This window comes from Pyrgilauda ruficollis, unplaced genomic scaffold, assembly GCF_017590135.1.
Source record: "Pyrgilauda ruficollis isolate IOZ18807 unplaced genomic scaffold, ASM1759013v1 scaffold6, whole genome shotgun sequence".
Lineage (NCBI taxonomy): Eukaryota > Metazoa > Chordata > Aves > Passeriformes > Passeridae > Pyrgilauda > Pyrgilauda ruficollis.
The window spans coordinates 10,929,468-10,936,542 of NW_024527710.1; positions in this window are offsets into that span (position 1 = coordinate 10,929,468).

The following is a 7,075-nucleotide window of genomic DNA, read 5'->3' on the forward strand; positions in this document are numbered from 1 at the left end:
CTGAAAACAGAGGCAGCCCCAGTGTATAACAGGATCTTCACAGCTGTTCTGGGGCTTGAATAACATTATGGTGACTTTGCATAGATTTTTGCCCTTAATGCAAATAGGGAAATGATTTTCTAATCAGGTAAGATTAGGCTGAAACATGATAGCTAGAGTTTGGTTAGTTAATGAAATACAAAGAAGTAGCCTGTACCTTTGTAAACTATTCTTTAAAATAATGCAATGTTAAAAAAAAAAAAAAAATTGGTTTCTTTGGCTAGCAGTCATGTGAGAGAGCCTTGATGCAAATCTCTGTAATGAGTGCATTCCGATGAGCATTTGAAAAATATATATGTATTTATTTGCATTGATATGTTTATATGGCTTTACATATCAACTTAGTCAGGAAAAATTGAATAAAATGTCTCAGGTCTGGGAAATGAGAAGAGATTATGAAAAGCAGATTTAATATAGCACCGTTTTTTGATGTTTGTGGCACATTTCATCATATTGCCAGAGACACCCAATTACACAGCTTGCAGAGTAATCAGCAAATGGGGAATCCGAAGGAGAATATTAACTCTGGTCTTTTTTTTTTCCCCTTCTTCCTCCTCCTTCTTTAGCAAATATTATGTTATGCCTTATGGAAATGGATCAAAATGCCACATGTGCAGTTAATACCGAGCTCTGGAGCTCTTTCAAATCTTATTTTTTCCCCTCACATTGTATTTTTCTGGAACAAACCTCCTGATAACTTTAGGACATGGTCTTCAAGGCCAAAGCACCACCTTAAACTTCCTGCAAGTTTGGCTTTCAGTTTTAGCTGGTGGCTGACTTCACCTCATCAACCTTGCGTGAGGGAAAAATTGAGTTATTAATTGAAGAAAACCACGTGCAAGGACCCGATCATAGTTCATCCATTTATTTCCCTCTTTGTGAAGGCAGGAATTTACTGAGCAATTCGGTGTCCTTGATGGTCACAGACACTCCTTACCCACATGGTTTTTAATATTCAAAGCAGACTGGTAACTGCAGTGGAAAAGGAGATCTAATGATTAATATTTCCCTTACTGTGGATTAAAAAAAAACAGCAATGGCTGCAGTGTAGGACAGTTGTGGCTGGCTGTTATTTTGGGTGCATGTGATCAAACAGTCTTCAAAGGCACTGATGGAACTGGGTCAAAACTATTAGCACTAAAATTTTTGCAGGCGGGGGTGTTCCCAGTCTCTGCCCACATTCCCACTGTTCTGGTTCTCTGCCTGGCTTAAGAAAAAGCCACTTTTCTTGAGAATGTCTAAAATGTTATTAATCACTGTTACAAATGCACTTCCATTTCCTCCCAGATTACTTTTTCCCTTCTATGTGTTTCCCTTTGCATTATTTCTACAGTTGAGAAAAGAAACTGGGAAATCATATTAATGGGGGATGACATTTTGAAATGGAATAATCTGATTTTTTAAAAAAGACCTGGATTATCAGATGACTTCAGGAAAATATCGATAATCTCAGAAAAATATTTTTTTCCATCTGCTTCACCAAGCATCAAATTGGGCCTATACCCAAGGTGAAAAGGCCATGAAATCTCTACCAACTCCTTGCCCAAGAAGTAGTTTCATCTTTTAGGTTCAAACCAACCCTGAAGGAACAGGAGGTGCAGGAACAAGTTTGCAGCAGCTTTTCTGCCATCTCCTGGCGCACAGCCCCCCATGGCTAGGTGTGGAAAAGGGGACAGGCCCTCCACCAAAAGAACAGGAACATCCTCAAAATCACACAGAAGCCCCAGTTGTTTGAGAGTGGTCACATTTATTGTGCACCACAGGCTTTAGGGATGTGAGTTTGCTCGGGTCTTTCCCACCTTCACCTCACCAGGCAGGAATTTCCCCTGGGTTGTGCAGGAAGGTGACAAGAGGTGCTGCAGCCTCTGCAGTGGTGTCTTGTGGCCCAGGGGGATTGTCACCTACCAGCCCAGCTGGAGATGTCCCCCCCCAACACAAAAAGCTTTTTAGCCAGAACCTTTTTGTGCAGCTTTTTCTGTGTGGTTCCAGCCTCAGGTTAATGAATGATTCACAAAATGCATTTTTCTTGGTTTTTTTTCCTTTTTATTAGCGGAGTATGAAAACAGGCAATAATTTTACAGAAAGCAGGACTGGCACAATCGGTACATAGCATCATGCTGCAGCTTTTCAGAAATGAATATAAACTCTTTTTTTTTCTTCTTCTTCTTCTTCTTTTACCTACCAGAATAAATAAATATGATACACATTTGAGTTCCTCAATAGTGAATTCTAAAGCACAAGGTCTTACACTACAGCTCAATTTTACAGCAATCTGTACAGTATATTACTTTGATTTCCTTTTTGCAATTTAAAAGCCTTTGTTCCTTTGCAAGATGGGTCTGACATACAAACACGGATACACTTTGGAGCTAACTGTACACCTTGGGTCAGAACCTGGGAAAAAAAAAAACAAATTGACTGCCTCCTGGCATGAGAAAATAAACAAAAAAGTGATTTTCCATCGCACAGACACATCTAAGGTTCTGCTTTATGGGATGGCCCCACTCAAGTGACAGAGCAGTTAGAAAAGGCTTTGGCCACTCACAGGGCACCAGCTGCACCATTTAATTGCCGTGGGTTTAACGTGTGTCTTACAGAGGTTTTGAAGAGAACTTCCAGCCTGGAACCCAGACTATTAAAAACATAATTGCATTTTTTTTGTTAGTATACAGAAAATTGTGTATTCTTTACAAATCATTGTGGGGGTTAAGTGTTGTTCCCAGCTGTGCTCCAGTGAAACTGCTGCAATAATTCCACTTTGGAAGTGATGAGGGTCCTGATTTGTGCAGCTCAGCTTTTGCACCTCTTCCCCAGGAGCCTGGGCCAGCCAGGGATGATGTGGATGCTGCTGCCCGAGCAGCTGGGAAGCAAACAGCATCCACAAAGTCTGTGGGAAGCAGGGAAGGGAACCTCCATCCCTGCTGGGCTGGTGTGTACATGGTGGGAGAGCGCAGCCGCACGCCAGACCAGGGGATTTTTTTGTTTGTTTGATCTTGCATTGCTGAAATTTTTGGGGGTTTTTCTTTTTGTTGTTTATTGCACCAAGCTCTTCTTATCCTTCCACTACAGATTTGGGCTGAGAGCAGACCTACGCAGAGAAATAGCTTTTTTTTTCACTCAAAAGAAAAAAAAAAATAGATGTATTATGCTGCTCTAGAACAGATCATAAAAAAACAGCAAGGGGCACACGGAGGGCTAAGAAGGGAAGAAAAGAAATATCAACACAGCTTGTAAAAACCAGCAGGAAAGTTCTGTAATTGACTTTATTCAAGCTTAATTGAATTATGTTTCATAGCTACTGTAATTAAACTAATAGAATATGGTGGATTTTAATTTGCATTCCTTTTCTAGAGAGGTTTATTTAATCCTTTATGTATTAACTCCTCAGAAATGTCCTGATGCTGCTCAAAATTGTCATGTCAGTGGAAGTACCACACATGGAACACAGGGACAGAAATAATTACAGTTCCCACGTCTGTGTCCACCCACTTTGGTTTTTCTTCAGCAAAAATGAGCATCTCTCTGGCTGGCTGCAGTGGCAACACATACCTAGAGCTCATTGAAATTCTTCACATGGTGAAACATCTAAATGAGAAAGGAGATGTGGAGGGATCTGCTTGCTGATGGTTATTTTCACATTTGGCAGCTTTTTTTTGTGTTTCCTACACAGCAAATGATGATTTTTCTTGGAGGAAATAGAGGGAAGAAAAATATCTCCCTTTATTCCCATATTCACCATCAAGGACTTTTCCCCTTCTTAGCCAAAAAAATTAAAAAGACAAGAAAAAGGAAAACAAGATGTTTCCTTTCAGCCTCCCAGCATCACTACTGGATACTTTCTCATTTAGTATTTCTCCTGCACTGTTTTAATATTTCCTTTTTTTCTCTCTCTCTCTTTTTTTTTTTCTTTTTTTTTTTTTAATTAACATTTATTAGACTTGTTTTGCAGTGTAGAAGACATTTAACTGCAGACTTTTGCTCTCAGTATTGTGAGTGATTTTCTCCTGGGACTTGGTCCTGCAAGAACCATGTATAAAACCTTTATAAATTCGCTAAGGAGGGTTTGGAGCTGTAGCTGGTTCACCAAGGAGAGGCAAAGCAAACAAAGCCATAGGAAGGGCAAAAGACTGGCAGAGGAAATGTCCAGATCTACGGCCTGTTCCCAAATAGGAACTAGGGAGATTTTTTCCAGATTTCCCACCAGTGTTTTTAGAGGATTGGGCAAATTTTTTTCCTGGCTTATGTGCCACGCTCTGCATTTTTCTGGCATTCCTTTCATACATTAAAAAAATCAACTTGATCATCTGCCCCACAGAACACAAGCTTCCCTTTTCCCATTTCACCTCCCCGTGGGTGGAGCTGTCCCTGCCCTGGCACCAGGCTGGCACAGCATCCAGAGGGCATGGATAACTCTTCCTCCCCTGGACCAGTTCAGTTGTAGGGCCTCTGTGTTACACTCCATGCATTTTATGCCTGTGATGGAAGAAGCCACGTTATATCCAATTAAAATGTTAGTTAAGAAGTGTCAGATCTCTGTCTGGAAGTGAGGAGGGGAACCTCAATCTGTTTTGATTCTGAAACTCATCAGTGACTTCATTTTCCTAAATAGCTGGGGCTGGTGGAAGGAAAGGGGACAAGCAGGGCTCACATCCCAAATCAGGACATTTGCAGGGGTTCTTCCCACCTGGAGAAACATCCAGTTTTGCAAAGTTCAAAGAGGAATTATGCAGAATCACTCCTTTCAGCCTTCCCAATACATACACAGGATTATATTGCAAGTGGAGTTTCTCCCTGTGTTTTTTCATAACTTTGTTTTGGTCAGAAATAGCCCAAGAGCTCAGAGACCTTACAACAATATGCAGGAAATATTCAGTTTTGACAGATAATTAATTATTATACTTTTACAAGCTGTGAGCCTAGATTATTGCATTTTTGCATTTCCAAATCAATTTTGGCTTTTTAGGTCAGCTCACTCCCCTCATGGATGTTTAAGGTTGACTGTAAGAAGGCAAAGTCCAAACTTTGCATAAAATACTTCAGGGGCTCATCTGTATTTAAGGAAATCTCCTATTTTTTTCTGTTTATTTTTAAATTTTAGATATTTTCACCCTGATTCAGAATGGGAGAAATAATCTCCAGGTGGGAATTATTCCCATACCCTGGTCCAGGACCAGCTGCACCTCAGTGAGCTGCTGCTCCTCACAGAGGCAGATGAGGAGGGTGCTGAACAAATACCCCAGGGAAGTGATGGAGATCTGATTGCCTCCTCTCCCAGTTTGCTTCCTGAGCCGTGCTGGCCTCACCCCAATGTTGGTTTCTAATGGGGTGAGAGATGCTCCACTGGGAAGTTCCTGGTAGCAGCTCCAAGGCTCTGTGAGGAAGGAGATGAGCAGAACACAGGGATGAAGGGGTCAGGCTCCAGGGTCAGTTGAGATGTCTGAAGGCTGTGAATGTTAAAATGAATTTTTGCACCGAGGCACAGGGAAGAGTTTCCCTCCTTGGCTCAGAGGGAAGGTCTTGTCTCCCTCCAGAGGATCACGGCAAATCTAGTGCTGGATCAAGCTTATCCCCTGTGCTCTCTGTCCTCCCCTTGCAGGAGCAGGCCATAAACCCAGGTGTTCTGACCTTCCTGTGGCAGATGCTGTGGTATCCATCCTGAGCCATGGTAAGGCTGTGTGTGCCCTGGTGTGAGCTGATGCCTCCCTTTCCAGCCCCAAGGGCAGACAAGAGATGCCTGTGTTACCTGGGATGCTGCAAGAGTGGCTGCAGCCCTCTGCTCTCTGCCTGAAACACCCACTGACATGAGCTGCAGTTTCATGGGCATCTCTTATTAATTAAAAAAGAGCTCAAGTGCAGATCTGATCTCCCACCCAATTATCTCGTTTGTTCACTGGCACCAGGGAAGGACATCAGAAGTGGTGCTCATTAAATTTGTGTTTGCCCTGCTCTGGTAAAGCAACGCCACAGCCCAGAATGGTGCAGAGGTCAGCAGGGCACAGAAAAAAATATAGGTGAATAAAACCTTTTGAGGAAGGAGGAGGAAAATTAAAGCTTTGTTTGGGTGTCCCTGGTTTGGGTGACAGACAGCAAAAAAACGAAAGCTGGGACTTTCTTTTTGGGCAGAGTAAATGTGCTGTGGTGGTTTTAATTTACTCAGAGTCCTTTGAAAGTGGCAGCCAAAAATCTGCTTCCTACAAATACATTTGCTTTTGGCAAAGTGGAGAATTCTGCCGGTCACGGGGGCTGATTTGACACAGTCAGGAAAGCTAAAGCATGAGAGAAAAGCCCCAAACTGAAGTGTTTGGCACAACAGAAATATTTATGGAAGACACTCCATTTTCCTTGGAAGCTGGTGCAGTTGATGAGCTGCCCCCTCCAGAGGTCTGCTCCTGCTACAACTTTATGAGGGATAAACTATTATATCCCATCAAACAGCTCTTACATCTCCATTTGTGGGAGTTAGATGCTTTTTCAAGAAGTAATAATGTAGCTGAACACACTCTTCCCCTCCACATTTAAACAGGTAATTTGACCCCCAGTATGAAGCAAGGTGGGAGTGAGAAGGGCCACACTTGGGTGGCTATGGGTCTACACTTCAGGTTAAATAAATTCTGATTATTTGCAGAGAGACAGCACAGATCTGCCCTAACAGGCTGCTAGTGACACACCCAGTCGACACTCTTGGGACACAAACACACCACCTGCCCCAGAGTCACTCTGGATTTTTTGATCCTAGGCAGTATTAGAGATGAGATCTGAGTATCATCCTGCCTTAATGCTCAGAGGAATAGCAGTGAGTCCAAAATGTTTATTTGGATTTGGTTAGGCATTATTTTTTTTTTTTTTAAGTGATTTAAATTGGCAGAAACATTCTTTCTCAACAAGGAAAACCACCCAAGGGTGAATGATGGGTCATTCCAATGAATGAGACTGAAACTGTTCAGTGCAATAATTCTGAAGCTGGCGAATTTTGGTTACTTGCAAATCCTGCATTTTTGGCAAGTTCATCTATCCCCCCTCAGTTCCCAAAAGAATA